This window comes from Aythya ferina (assembly GCF_964211825.1).
Source record: "Aythya ferina genome assembly, chromosome: Z".
NCBI classification, from domain to species: domain Eukaryota; kingdom Metazoa; phylum Chordata; class Aves; order Anseriformes; family Anatidae; genus Aythya; species Aythya ferina.
In genome coordinates, this window is record NC_140299.1 from 8,415,858 (window position 1) to 8,432,087 (window position 16,230).

General features: G+C 44.4%; 1 long non-coding RNA gene across 1 annotated transcript in view; it reads left to right on the forward strand.

Annotated features, from left to right (window-relative positions):
- LOC311427819 overlaps positions 1-14,249 on the forward strand; it is an 18,534-nt gene extending 4,285 nt beyond the window's left edge. The window contains exon 2 of the long non-coding RNA XR_014687584.1: positions 13,689-14,249. This is a non-coding gene — a long non-coding RNA (uncharacterized lncRNA). The remainder of the gene's footprint in view (positions 1-13,688) is intronic.
- The last annotated feature ends 1,981 nt before the right edge of the window (positions 14,250-16,230 follow it).

The window sequence follows — 16,230 nt, forward strand, 5'->3', positions numbered from 1 at the left end:
ATTGGGGTCAAAATATTGATTTATAATCTAATGAGAATGGCAGAAGGTCTGCAGCTACCCCCAGTGTGAATGTGTGAAAGCTCACTGGAGCTGTCTCAGGGTGGATTTGCATAGATATGATGGGCACCTGATCTCAACACAGCCTCCAGGCTCTGCCACAGGAGCAACACAGAGCCAACCCCTAACAGGTCTGCGAGCCTTTAGATGTAACTTTTTACACCTGAACATGCATGCATCAAACTGCAGCACGAGGCACAGGAGCAGCTGTGCCTCCAGGAGCAGCTGCTCCAGTTCATAGAGTCTACCAGGAAATATGTTGTTTTGCTCGGCTTTGGCTGCTCACCCCAAGTCTCTTGAGCAATAAGTTCAAACTGTTTCTTTGTGCTCTGGGGTATGTAGTTCATCTCTACAAGTCCTTGACACAGGATGTTGCAGATGCTAAAAAGGGACCAAAAGATGGCTATACGAATTCATGGAGGGAAAAAAACACCAGTGGCTGTTAAACACAGATGCCCTTCTGTCAAGAGTGTTCCCTGAGCTGTGAATTGTTTGAGATTGTAAAAAAAAATCTGGGGAAATACATCTTTTTCTGTTCACACACGCTCCTCTCATCATACCTAGGATCTCTTCTATGGGTCCAACCAGTCTGCTTGACTGCTGCCCATCTGACTGTGGTGTCCATTGGAACAGGGTGTCCATCACTCTAGTCACAGGAACAGAAGACTAGCAGCCTTTACTAGCACGCTCTTGAGTTGCTGGGTTGCCCTGAGGTGAAATCAGGACATCCAGAACATATTCCCAGCTCTGCTGCTCACCAGCATGAGTCCTGGGCAGTCACTCCTTCTCCCTGCCTGGCTCCCCATCCCCAGTGGGTGACCACAACACCTCATTCAGGAGCAGCTGTGGGGAGCAGGGGAGACCTCTGCAACTCACAACATGCTGTGTGATCATCACAAAAGCACCTGCCTTGGCTTAGTGTTGCATTGGCCATCATCTGCCATCAGCTCCACCTCCTCGTTGCTATCTCCTCCTCTTCAGGAGAGCCAAGGTCACGCACATCTCAGCATCCACTTCATCACTGGTCAGAGGCCCCCGAAGAAGAGGCAGGAGTGTCCTTCACAAGCACAACAGGTCAGGCCGGCAGAGCAGCTCCCTCCACTCACCAGAGCACCCACTGTAATGCCTACGGCAGTGCAGCAATTCAGTGGCATTTTAGATAAAGTGAAAGCTTTAGAAGAGGGAGAGCTATTGCACCACGTAGAGTCCCTCTTCTCCTTCCCCCCAGGAGCTGGAGGAAGCCACGTCGTGTGCGTCATTTAAAAGCAGACAAGAAGCAAAAGGCACTTGAAAACTCACCATGGGGAACAATCGTGCCCTGGTTTAGGGCAGTAAATAACTGACTTGGTCCTGTTCATCTCATTTTATTGCCTTTGATGTTTGTATAGTGCTTCGCAGGGGAAAGCAGGCTAACGGAGCAGACAGCCTGCACAGGCACCTCCTTGTCCCTTCTGCATGGCCCCAGGAGGTGGCAGCTGGAGATGTGGCACCTCCACGTCATGGTCACAGATGGGGCAGGGTCCTGCTCCCTCACAAGTGCCATGGGGTTTGCCATGTCCCACCCAACCCCTCCTTTCCCTAATGCTGGTGGTGCCTCAGATTTTGGATGTGAGCAAACTCCCCCAAATTCATAAATCCTCTTTTAAACCCACACCAGCATCCACCCTAGAAGAAGCCAAGGGAACATCTTATGACTGGCAATTTTGTGGGATACAGTATATTTGTTGTGTGTAGCCACGGGGTGGTAAGGGAGGAGACAGATGCCTAACCACAAGACAATCTGCTTGGACTACGGCTGGACTCCCAAAACATGTTTGTTCAAGAGCTTTGGATACATTCTGGTTCGTTGTTATTTCTGTCATACTGTTACCCCAAGTTCTTTGGACTCCAGCTTGTTTGGAAGCACCACCAAAATACCCATCACAGATGCCTTGTTCCCATAGGCAACAGTGGGATGGAAGAACTCCTGCCCTGATCAGTGTCTGCGCAGAACGAGAGCCAGCAGCGACAAAAACATGTTTTGTTCTAGGTTGTCAGCACTGAGGAGAAAAGATGTTTATGATTTGAATTTGTTGATTCACGCTTGCTAATAACAAGATCAATCAAGACAAAGAAACGGAGGTTAATAAATCATAATCACCTTAAAGTTCTTAACAGACTGACCCTAATCTGTACGCAGGGTCAAAGTCTAAATATTCTGTCTACACATCTAGAGCAGGCAACTCATAAGGGATAATAATAAAAACTAAATAGCCATCTCTTTCTTGGAATGAAGATACATCCTTTGGCTACAGCAGCCCAGAAATCATCCCCTGCCTGCTGACAACCCACGGCCTGGAAGAAAACTCCAGTTCCTGTAGAAGATTCCTACAGTGTCAGCCAGTGCGTTGACTTGGATGACAAGTCATGTATCTTACATAACAAAGACAGAGCTCCCACGCTCAGTGTCCCACCCAACCCGCTGTCTGTCTGGAAGGAGTGCATCCCTCCCCAGGTGCTGTCACCACTTTCCGCAGCACTCAGTGTTAATCAGAGGGTTCCCTTTCAAGCGCTGACCCATCCTGCTGGATCAGTCCTGCTTAGCTTTCAGCGCTTGATAGCATCATAAGCCGAGGCAAACGTAAGCAAAGGATAGAAACAGTGGATAGAGATCTAAAATAGGCAATTACACATAAAGCAATGTTATGTTACGCACAAAGATGCATGAAATATGCTTGGAAAAAAATAATCTGTGTAGATAGGAGAGTTGCTTAGAGCCCAGAATATTATCAGATCTGGAAAAAATGCCACATGAATGCGTCACTGGAGCATCATTGAATGGCTGTGCACAGAAAATGTCATAAAATGGGCTGTTGTATTCCCTTTCCAGCATACATAAATTATAATTTCATGGCTTCTGTAAATGATTGACTAATAAGTGCCATGGGCCACTTTCTTGCGTTATAGTTACCTGCTCAACTACACTGTTCCAGTCCAATCCCTCCTCACACCCTCCTCCCCTTTAATAAAGCACGTTTTAATAAAACATCTCTTTCAGATCATCATTGGAGAGCAAATGAAGTCCCTTTGAAAAATATTTGCATATTCCTTCCATGGCTGCTTTCTAAGCCACCTGCTGGCGCGGCTGTGGGGTGGCTTGATGCCAAGGAGGGACACCAAACACAACTGATCCAGGGCCACACGTGGTGGCTCCCAGGCCCTCTTCTCCATTTTGGGAGCTGTAGGTCATACCAAGCTGCTGCTGCTTGGAGTCTCGCAGGGGACTGGATGAGAAGGATCAACAGTGAGAGATGCTGCCAAAATCTGTCTAGCCTTAAAATGAAAGTCCCCTTGTGCCACAGGGGCTTGGCCACTCACTCATTCACCCTCTCCATCCATACGTTAGTATTAATTAGACCAGAACACACCTCATTAGCCTTGTGTCACAGCAGCCTCCCAGCCTGAATCCTGCCTCATGTACCTCTGACACCTGCTGGGAAACAAGGCCATGTCCAGAGGCAAAGATGGGGACAAGATTTCACACACACAAATCAGCTGCAGAGACCTCCTCGCCATCTGCAAGGCAGAATGGGTCTGCTGGCACTAGGAAATGTTGTTTAGACAAGTTTGTCTGGAAAGGGCCTTGGTGTTATTTGCACAGATTTCCCGTGTATTTTGCATTTGAGTCTAAGCCACAAAAAAAAAAAAAAAAAAAAAAAAAAAAACATGAAAGCATGCTGCAGTGAAGAAGCAACCATCACAACTCCTACGACTGAGATACTTTTACCTGCCTGAAACATAAATACATTCTTCCTTTTCTCTACTAGCATAAAGACAGTTGATAGAGGATATATACCTGGACAGATGATCTGCCCTCTTTCTCCATATCATCCTTTTCAAATTGGTTATAATAAACTCTTTGGAGCAAGGAGCAACTCTCCTATTTAATTTGTCTGGCAGAGTCAGGCAGAGCCTAGAGGTACTGCTGTAATAACCATCTGCACTGATGTGAGTTGTAGCAAGGAGGATGCACAAAGAGATATTTGCATCCGTTAGGGGTGAGTGAACATCACAGCATGAGCTCTGTGTGTTAGCACATTGGAGGAGCCACAATATACCCTAGGAGATGCATTCTGCTGCCATGGCTTTGGGTGCTGGAGGAAGACCCCCACATGGCTCTCCCTGACATCATGTGGTGTCCCCTCACAGTGCTGCTGCGTAATTCCTTATGGAAGCCCATATGGAAGCCCATCAGGTGTGGTCTCCAGGCTCCAGCAGAGTGCCATCCCAGATCCCATTGATCATCCTGGAGAGTTCCTTTTGCCTATCAGTCATGCTCCTGTGCACCCACAAGCTGTTTTCAGGAACTCTCCAGGGTAGTTTGCCAGTTTTATCAGTCCTGGTGTTGTCACCAACTGCTACATATGGCAATGAACCATCACCTCCCGTTACTGCATGGATCACAAAGAATCAATGATTAACTGCAGAAACCTACACTCCTCAGAGTCGTGGATACTTACAGAGTCTGAGCTCAGCACCTCTAAATCTGGCTTTTGCTCTTCGCTTTTCAGAAACTGTCACTGACATGTGATGCTGCTCCTATCTGGAGCAGAGTATGTGCTAGTGGGCAGAGGAGCCTTCCATTCCCCACCTCAGACATACCTCTCCAAGACATTACTCCCAGAATAACTCAGCACTTAGACAGGCATGGACAACTGACCATGTTGGGCCCTCTGTGACCCTGGGCTGCTATGAGCAACAGCACCAGCTGCAGCTTTCCCGGAGAGCAGGAAATCACCTCCACTCCATGTTTTCAAAGATCTTGACAGCAGGAGCCCACGCTATCTAAAAGAGCACCTATGGATCAAGGCTGTCCTCAACAGAGCCTCTCCTCTGGTACCTTCAAGCAGCAAGAAACTCAGTCCCTCAGTGTAATAAGAGCCTGTGTGGGGTGAGTCACTCTCTGTGGGGCAAACCTTCCCCAGAGCTAGAAGCCATCATAAACCTCACCACCTTCTGCTGTACCTCCACGAGCACAAAAGGAGAACTCTACGTGAATACTCACATGTGCATTTCCATGAAAAAGCAAGAGAGAGACTGAGTCGGTGCAACAAAGGGATTTGGAACAACAACAACAAAAAATCATTATACATACTTTCCCCCCATGATCAGGATGAGAACTAAACATATAACAGCTGTTGCTTAATGCATTCCTTGACAGCACACAGATATTATGCTGACAAGCACCTCTTAAGAACTGAGATAGCAAAGGAGAAGAAGAGAAGCAATGATGTTAGTTACACAGAGAGCAAGTCAGACCTTAGTGTGACTTTAAAACAACCTGGTTTCCACTCCTTCATTTATCAGAGCATTTACAGTAATGCAGTGAAGCACTGTAATAGCATTTTAGCAGCAGTAATAGCTTTAGAAAGGTGATATTTACTTCACACGGAAAGTGGAGAGAGCCACATCACAGGCACCCTTTAAAACCTGACTTGAAAAATAGCCTTTGAAAATAAATATTGGTGTGGATCCTCTGCTAGCTGAGGGTCTGGATGAGACCAAATAACTCCCACCTGTTTCAGGTCTTTGGCTTTCACCAAAGCACAGGGAAAAGACATGAGCAAAATACCACCCCATGCTTCCCACACGCTGGCCTTCTCCAGTGCACCATGGCAATGCCTCCCACGCTGGGCTCATCCCTTATTTCCAGCTCCAAGAGGTGGCAGCAGCACTCCTGCCTTGAGGAACTGGCTCCTGGGTGGGACTGGCACCCTGTCCTGCCCTGGACACTGGAGAAAAGCGAGTGCACACTGACTCACTGAGATACCCTCCATATCTCTAAGCTGAACCAACAGCTGCAGTGGGCAAAGCATAATATAAGACACAAGGAATGTGTATTGGATAGGATAGTTTTTGGAATTTGCATCTGGCTTGTTTTTTTCATGTTAATGAAGTTAGGAAAAACTCTTTCTGGGATTGAAACGAGCCCTGAATCTCTGCTCACCATTCCCAGGGGGAAGCTTGCCAGCAGTGCTCATTACAAACACCTCTGCAGGAATATCAGCTGCACTGATTCCCTCCAGACATCTGTGAGACTAATGGTTGAGGGCAAAGTCACAAACATGTCAGCAAGAGAAGAAAGACAAGAGAAAGGAATATAGGCTGTGTCCCAAGGACTGTACAACCTCTACAAACCAAGCACATGATGGGAAAATAATAAAGAGAACCAGGAAAATACCTTCCCACAACCTGGGAGAAAACACGTTGTATCAGATAGCCACATTTCAGTTCAGCCTTCTGGTGGTAAGACTTTCACTTGAGAAGGTTAGCAATGAAGTGCATGTCAGTGGGTGCAGTTTCTCTCCTACCCATGAGTGACACTAACCACAAGACCTAGAGGGACATCAGAAAGTGAAAACAGCATCAGATAAAAGGATTAGATACTAGTGAGTTCTCTTTTATAACAGGTTTTCAATTATTATTATTAGTGGCTGTTTTAAATTATTATTACTAGGCTTTTCTGAATTAATCTGGATTATAAGTATTAGTACTGCTGTAACTGGACTAATAATGACTTTATTATGTTTTGATTATATTAAGATTTCAATTAAGCTAACAGTAAGCTTTTGGCTCAATATGAATACAATATGTCCTCTTTGCCCATAACAATATTCTGAGCACAGCCTGAGAGAACATCGGAAACACAAGGTTCATTACCAGGCACTTGCAGAGCTGAGAAAGCCTCTTCAAACAGTGATTTCAAAGACATGGTAAATTCCACCCAGCTCCTTTCCCTCCAAGTCTATCCTACCCTGTTTACCTGTTTGAGGATGCGTAGGGCAACTCTCACTCTCGCAACAGCCACCACCATTCAGATAGTTTTTGGCATCAGAAGCCAAAGTTTTGGTCAACTAAGACAAGGTAGTGAGAGCTGACGCTATTCAAATGCTCCTGTTGGGCCTTTTCCAGTCATCACCCTAAACAAGTATACCACCTACTCCCAACATGTGCCCACACACGCATACACATACCCACTACTTCTTTGAGTTTAGCCCTAAATTAATCCAAAGTGAGCTTTCTCACAAGTTTTTGTTCCTGTCAGAGAGGTGTGGGCTGAGATAGGGAGGGATCACTTGTTGTCTTTGACCAACCTACAGCTGGTTCAGGTTTAGAAGTACCACTGGAAACACTTCTCCAACAAAAGCCTCAGCTTAGAAGGAAAGAGAGAAATACGTCTCTCGCTGACATGCTCATTGCATCGCCGTCAGATCCTTTCTAACCTCATCTGCTCTAACTCTGCAACTTGGTTTGTGCAGAGGTCAGGCTGAACATTACTGAAAGCACTTGAAATCCCAGAAAGCATTGCAGAAACCTCATTATCACCCAAAACTCACCGCCACCATGCAGAGGCCTGGACTCATATTTTGGTGTCAAGCTGACCCAACAGCGCTACTTACTTTAAATATCACTATGCCAAACTTCTGCTGAAATCTATTGTTATCCAAGAAAAATGTTCATTCTGACAACATTTCTCTTTTTGACAGGAAAATAGTGTGGGAATTTAAAGCTTTTCAACCACCCTGGCTTTAAAGAATAGTTTTCAGCCTTCTCCACTCTTCATACTGTGGTTCACCACTGTTTGTAACATGCAGTGTTCTTCACTGAGATGCACTTACAGTAGCTGACAATGTGTTCACCCATCTTAAGGCAGCAAGGGACAGTGTCACTTGGGTTAAAGTCTATTATTTCAGATTTTTTTTCTTCCTGTAACTTTTATATATATTTAACATGTGTAACAGTCTTTCCTGATTTGTCTCTGATTTCCATATTTCTGTCCCTCCCTAGGACAAGAAGAAAACAATTCCAGCCTCTCCTCCTTCCCACCTTCCAGCTGGCAGTTCATAAGCTCCTCAAGTCCTCTTGCTGTTGCAAGATCCTAAGTGCTTGAGGGGGACAGTCAGTGGGCCAGTCTGAAGTTAGCATTAGCACTAGCCCTGCTCTGCAAAGCCCACCAACATATCTGCCCTCCAGGATTAGGCACAGGCAGTGACTCATTCCCCTTAAATCCATCAGCTCTCCCCCTTTTTTGGCTGTTTTCATATACATGTAAATATTTTTTTTTTAAAAAACGGCTTTACAAAGTTGTTCATCAGCCTCCTTGGAGTGTAGCCTGCATTTCACTGGCATCTAATTTGCCAGTGATGTGAGGACATGGTTTATTTTTATGCCTGTGGTCACTGCATTTCGCTACAAGATTTAATAAAGGGGATAGCTACTCTCCTGCCTTCTGCTCATCTCTGCTGTAGTATCTTGTCATCGTGTCCTGCTGAATTCACTAACCTGCTCTTCCTCCGGCTCCTAGAAAGGACCAATAAGTGATTTACAAGGGATTTAATAACACAAGACCCTTAGCTTTTCCTGTTCAAAATTGCCTTTTGAACTTTCTTCCAACAATATATATATATATATAAGGTATACAAAACCATTCTGTTTTGAGTCTCAATGGCATAGAATGACAAAATCTTGTTAGATCACTAAATTACACATCAATCACTTACTAAAATCAGGGAAGTTTTCTAAAATTGCCAGGAGGAATGGGAATATGGGGAAAGAAAAGTGGACAAGATATGCTTGTTAGAGGCCCACCACAGACAGACTGCAAGGAAATGGAGGCATCCTGCTGGTTTCAAACCCTCTCTTCAATGCAGGAGAAAGCAAACATGCTAACCCATTACATGAAAGCCCATATTTTTCTACCTATTTCCACAAATCATAGTTAAACAGACAGATTTTTTGAAAACTAAATATACCATAAAATCATGAAATTTGGCCAAACAATGCTCTGCCCCTATCCGATCGACTGGGCTTTGACTCTCTTTCCAAGATCCTACCAGTGACAATAGCATGTTGCAATTTGAGATAACATTTTTAAGGTTTTCTAGGAATAGCCTCTCATCCCTGTCACATATTCAAGCAAGCAGCACCAGAAGCACATCTTTTGGTCAGCAAGTGCATGAAAATACATTTTATTTAACAAAGCTGAAGCTTGTTCAAAACAGCAAGCAACACAGATGGGCTTTCTGCTGGAAAAGATCATTCATCTTCTGCTTTTCTGGCTACAAAAAACAGCACTATGACCCATCCCCAGTGGATGTGTGCCTAGCTCCTCTTATCATCCTTTTACCTTAATGTCCTGCCCATGACTTCCTGCAGTCTGATCCACAGTGGCCAACAGACCTAAAGGACTGCAAAGCAAATTCACCTGCTGTGCAGTGAATGCAGCTATATAAATACCTTTTGCTGATACACTGCACCATTCCACCAAGGGTGTGCAGCAACATCTGGATAGACCCAAATGATGCAAACAAAGGAAAATATTTTCCCAGATGCCCAATATCCAGAACTGGAGCAGAATCTCAGACTTGACATTCAAGCACAGAAGCAGCAGTCAGATATTTAACCTAGCTCACTGTCTGATGCCAAGAGGGGTCACAATGTTAGACTTTCAAAATGTGTCCAATGATGAGATCCTGATGTTGATCTTTTCCAGGTTTGTGTCATGTGCTTGTCCTGTCAGTGACATATTCTGATTATTTTACTCCTTCGTATTTCTGTCACTGAGGCCTATCTGCGTAATAGCAAGGCGGTGAACAGTCTAGTTCAGAACATGAAAAGCTCAATTTCTTTATTTGAACTCCCTCACAGACTTCCTGTCTTGATGACGATTTCCAGTCATCATTGAAACAAAAGGCCAAAGTGCAGAGGGAAAACATAAATCTGGTGCCAACCTGAGTCAACCCCTTGAAAAAGCCGTGCTTGTTGTTACCGCTAGCTAAAGCCGCATGGGTAGGGAGGTGCTGACACATAACAGGATGAGAAGCAGATGAATGAACTTTCCCAGAGTTGAGGGAAGTATGGATATGTATGGGGAACGTGTCCCACAGTGACTTACTGATCCTGTCAGTCCTTCTCCTTCTGCTGCTCAGCGCTGTCCTGAACAGCATCAGAGTTTCCCTCTGGACAGTCTAGGTCACCATCCTTGTTGCTTAACTGCCCATAAAATCCTAGGAGCAAGAACAATTTTTTGTAGAATACAGCTGAGAAAGATATGCAAGATGCAGTTTGCATCTGGTGCGCATTGGTTAGCATTCCCACGGGGACTGAACTCCAACCATCTGGATGTGAACCAGGAGTTTTTGCAACTATCTGTCACAATTTACCCATTAACCTCTTTCACCAGGTGACGTGAACAGAGCCCACAGACAGGAGTTTCTGCACGAAACTGGAGGCAAGAGAAGTTGGAAGTGGGGACACTTGAATAACTTTGGTTAACGACCAGCTTGACTTCTATTATACATTGCGTGTATATTTCCTGTAGGCCATCAGTGTCCTGAGCACCATTTGCTTTCAGTTTGGGGCCATTCATCATGGAAAATGTTACTTGTTAGTAGTTTTGGCAATTTATAGCAACTCTGCTTTCAATATGGTCAGTTCCCGTAATTGGGTAAATTTCGTAACACTGTAATGAATTCCTTAGAACACCCCTATTGGCATCATATGAATATTGATGATCTCAGCTCCCATTTTAAGAAAATAGAATTTCCCACACTAATGTCTACAGAGTTCGCAAGTTTCTTGAGGTCTGGTACCACAAAACCCCACAAAGAACATAAGGCAGATAAATCAAGCCATAGCTACAGTGTTGGACCATTCTTGCTTGGAATAGTGAGAAGACCGAGTCACACTTCTGAAAAACTTCTGGCAAGCAACACTGTGTGTCAGACTGCTGTCACTGTATGCAAATAGCCCACCACAGACTCAGCAACACAATAAAGAAAGAGCGGGGGGGAAATCAACCCATTAAAATGTCTTAAATCCACCCTTTTACAAACAGATTGTAAGGGAGCTTAAAGATATATTAAAAGTCTGACTTCTGAAGTATACCCTGAGACTTACATTGACACTAGAGATAAGCATCCTCTGATACTCCCTACAAAAACTCCCACCTCTCCAGAGAGGAATGAGTTCCTACATCTTGAAGAGGCTCCTGCACTGGATCTGAGCTTCCAGCCAGACATTTTACATAGGCCATGACAAGCTACTTCCAAAATCGCATCAACCCTGTTGGATCCCACCAACCCAATGATGGGTCCTCATCTCGAGTCTGCAATAGACTTTGTAGTTTCCTGGAGCTGTAACCCCACAGCATCCTTCTACCTGCACAGTGCCCAAAACCTACTCCTTGAAAAATCATCTGCCAATAGTTTTCATATTTTCTCTGACAAGACACACCATCCCAGGAGCTCTCCAGCAGAAACCTGCTGGGAAAATTTATTCTATGATCTGTTGCTGCCTACCTGTTCTTCTGGAGAAGAGAATTTGAATTCCTTGCTTCAACAACATGGGTTTCTGGACAGCAGACCAAAGAACTTGTTCCCTGGAGACAAAATCAGATATGAGGTGTGACTATGGGAGGCAGTGAACTGTGGGAGAAACCATTCCCTTCCTGTGATACACAATATCCTAAACAGAAAGGCTTTGTCCCCAGTGGCAAAAACCAAGGACGAAGTCTCAGCACTGACTTGCACATCAGCACTTGTCCTAATAACTGACAAATCTTAGAGGTCTGGTTGCTTGAAAGGATTTGACAGGTTATTCTGAAGTAGGAATAAGGGTGAATTTTATTTTCATTCATTCATCTGTAGAGAGCTCCCAAGAGTCTGAACAAGATGCTCTATTCACAGTATTGGATGTGTATAGGGAGGGAGAGATGCTTCTTCCATACAACAGTAATAAAGATGGGGACCAAATGTTGTTCTTCACAACATGCATTCCAGAGAAGAGCAAATATGTGTGAGGGTTTGGGAACAGCGGGTTTCCAATCCCATAAAAGTGTCCAAGGATTTAGGAGATGAGAACATACAGCTTTGGGAATTTAGTCTAATCCCTTAGCACAGTGGACTGTGGAGTGTTTGCTTTCTGTGCCCCACATCTTTAATGTAAATATGTTCTCCACACAAAAAAACAGAACCCTAAGGATAGCAACCTCTTCAATTAACATGTTGTGTCTACTGTGGAGCCACCTCTGTTGGTGGCATGGGCAGAGTTGGGCCTTAGTACAAATGGGAATTTGCAGTGTGGTTTTTCTGACTGGAGGCAGAATCTGATGTCCAAGGGCAGTACTGATTCAGCCACCTCAGTAGTTTGGTGACGTGCTCAGATGGATACACCTACCCATTGCAGATGACCAGCTTTGGCCAGATGGCCCAAGTCCTGCTGTCCTTTCCTGAAAGACAGGGGAGAAATCATTTAGCCTCCGGCATGCAGCAGGACACGTTTTTCCTATCTGCAAGAAATATTGCTTTTTCAATCTCTATTTGTCTTCATTTTGCCTTTGAAGAACTGTAATCCTCAAAATGCCTACTGGACCTGCTGGCCCAGGGTGCTGGACAAACCACCTTTTAAGAGCCATGTTTCTTTTATTACATAAAAGAAACAGCAACAATTTCACATTCCTTTGTAAATACAACCCCAGACCGTGCTCTGGACAGAAAAACAGATAAATTTGTCAGGTTCCAGTGTCCAGAGATCCTGGTGTGAAGGTGCTGGCCCAAAAACTTTTCCCAAGAAATGGAAGGAAAACCTTTCCCAGCTCTAGATACTCTGGAAAGAGGGAACCAAGGATTTTAATGTTTGATAAGATCTTCTCCACATCATGCATGGGTGCACAGAGACACAGGCCCTTTTCCCAGTTTTCTCCTGGCCTGCACCTCCTCAGTCCACCCACTTGCTCAGGGCTGACTCCACCAAACAACAGCTCAAATTCTCTCTCTCTGGCCCTACAAAATCACTTATCAGACAAAATTCTTGCATATCCATCTGTCTGCTGCCGATCACTGGCTGTTCTGTTTGCCACTGGGTTTTCCTGGTGGCTCAACCATTTGAGAAAGAACTGAAGCCGCAGAGGAGAGCAAGGGAAGCAGAAGATGGTTATTTTTCCACTGTCTAGAGAGAGAAAACAATGGTTTGAGTCTTCTTTGTTATGTGAAAAGGGAGATCAAAGCTGTTGTTGGCATGGTCAGTGCTGTGGGTAAGACAGGCCTCATCCAGCCATCCAGGGCTGCTGTATCTCACATGCCTGGCAGCTGAAGTGTCTGCAAGATCTAAAGGAGGATCTGGTTTTACATGTCTGTGTGTGTGCATGGGTGGGAGTAAGGTTTGTATATATTAAAAAGAGAAGCTGCAGATGGAAACAACCCAGCTTGGTGTCCAAGGCCCGGTTCAAAGCCCATTAAAATCAGCAGGAGCCATTCCATTTACTATGGTGGGTTCTGGCCACATCTCTCTTTGCCTCTCCCAAACATGCCTGTGAGACGAGGGCTGCTCCCATCTCAATTAAACCCTGCGAACCATGGATCTTCCCATATTCACCCTGTTTTTTGACAGGGAATTGCTGGAGATGCCCCTTTCTCTGTTGCTCACACCCTGCAGATAGTTAGAGGCAACTATTGTGTATTCATCACTCCTTGCTCAAGATACCAAGATCCCAATGCTTGATCTGTTTTTGTAAATTGACGCCACTAGGATTTTTGTTCCATCTTTTGTGTTGCTTTTATCTGAACACAGTCCAGCTTCATCTCTCTCCCCAGGAACCATATTTGAGATCAGAAAGACTCATCAGCTCCTCACCTTCCTTCGTACCCCAGTCCATCACGCTTCTACCAGCTCAGCCTGAACTGCCTATGAACCTGTACTCCACTACAACGCCCAATTCTGAAAGATCTTCATGCTGGATTTGCAGACATCAAAAGCCGGTGACCCCCTTTGTTCTGATGGCTGAAATTTATGCACAGTGGTGATGTGACTTTTCCTCCTTTGGATTTGTCAGGTCTCTGCTGTGCTCTCACATATAAGAAAGCCCTTTAAATCTTATCTTTTTCCATATAAGCATGTTTACAGCCTGTAAACAAGCCACCTCTCTATCTGCTTTTCAGGAAGTTCACCAGTTTATGTTCCTGAAGATTTTCACTGAGAGATATTTTTCTTCACGCCTTCTGTTTTTAATAGCCTTTAAAAATGGGGACGCTGGATCATAACCAAGCATCAGTGTATCAGTCATAAAGACACATTTCCACTCATCATTCCCCCATTTATGTAGCCACAGATTGCAACAGCATTGTTTGCCACATTGAATTACAAGTTAAAACTGAGCTGTTTTTCCTCTCTGCCCTGCAAACCCTTGCCAGAAACACTGCTGCCTGCCCTCCTCCTCTGTCACAAGAGATATCTAACACTTACAGCTTTAGTGATATAAGAGCAATTTAGTTTATTATAGTAAGTAGATTGGTATCATTAATCTGTTATGATGACAGGAGTCACAGTGATTAGTTTATATTTAAGTTGCTTAATCTTAACGTAAATCAGACACCATTAAAAATTAAAATTTCACTCACCAACAAGCGTAGTTAGTAAGGATCTCTCAACCTCAAAGAGTAACCTGGACTCCCCAGGCCAAGGGGAGTGGACTGCTGTGCAAGGAGAGCCCATATTAGGCCTTCTCTAACTGCTGTATTTATGACATAAAGTGATTGGCTTGTAGTCAAGCTTAGAATTTTACCATATTGTTTTTGACATTTTGATGCAATTTGTTATTTCTCCACGAAGAGTTTCAATGGATCACCTGTTCTAGGGCTGTATCCTCTTTGAGGCCTACTCACATTGAGACCTACTCACGTGGAGGCCTATTGTGGTTAATAATTCTGAACAAACTTATGTCAAATGCAGGACCTGAGTGCATCTATCACATCTTCCTTATCCTCCCCTAAATACCACCCCAGTACCATGGTTCTTTAGATACATCTCATCCAAGTCTTTTCCAGGCTGAATAAAACTTAGCTTTTCCATCCTGATAATACCACAGGTAAAAGGGGAGCAAACTCAACAAGGAGTGAAGGGTTGAACCACTGAAGTGGATCAAGATCTGCCATGGGGAATGCCACAGACAGCAAGGTCTTCATGAACATGCAGGAGATGCGTTCAGGGATAAGGTACTTACATGGGTAGAGATTTTTTTTAATTCCAGGGAGTTATCAGATCTGGAAAAATGCTGAAAGAGTGAGTTGCTCCACTATCAGCATATTGCTACACCATGAAGCAGGAGCTGTATTCCCTCTCTAACATCCACAGTGTAATTGCACAGCCTCTGTAAATAATTAACTGAGCCTAACCAGACTCTTTTCCCTGCATTAAATCCATATTATTAGTTCACTTCCCACCCCAAAATTTAATTTTCACTCACAGACTCACATCCCTTTATTATTATAGATAATATGAAATCCAAATAATTCAGTGGGAATATTAGAAAGAAGTTTCATCCTGTTTGAGAAGATAAAGTCTGGGGGAGACTGAAATTATGAGAACATTTAGTCCCCATGCTACAAGTTAAAAGCTGATGACATATATATTCATGCATATATAAGTGTGTGTAATCATCTCACTGCTGCCACATATTGTGGTCTGGTTTCAGCAGCCAAGGCTTTCCACAGGGCTTTCTGCCACAGCTTTGAATTAGGAGATAAAATTCATTTCTGATCACTGTAACTCCATGTCCAAAACACTGCACTGTGAGCCAGAGCTAGTAAGCACAGTCATAATCGTGCATTTTGCTTAATAATCCCGTAGTCTTCTCCAGAAATAGGCCACCCTTTTCTAGTAGGTTTCACTCATCTGGGAACAGATGGATAGCAAGATGCCGAAGTACACTCCTACATGCTACACCCCAGCAACTCCCAGAGCTCCCATCATTTTATCCTTCTGCCCACAGCCCATACTACTTCCCAGGCACAGCGTTGCTGCCCAATGTGCTATTTTGCTTTGATACCTTTGTGTGGGACCAACCTGAGGAGAGCTAGCAGGACAGACAGTGGCTGGAGCAGAACAGCTAGGTGGTGGGGAATGTAGAAGCAGGCGGCTAAGCCAACTGTGGGTGTAGTCTGACCAACAGAAGGCAATAGGCACTGCACTACAGATTTCCATTACTTGGACCACCGTAGCAAGTTGCCTGCTTTATGAAATCAAACCTTCTTAAGGTAAGTACTTATTCTGGATAATCCTGAAACCTAAAATAAAACATGATAGAGTGTCTGGTAAAGCAAGAACAACCACCAGGAGAAAGACTCTTGCCAGGAGCAG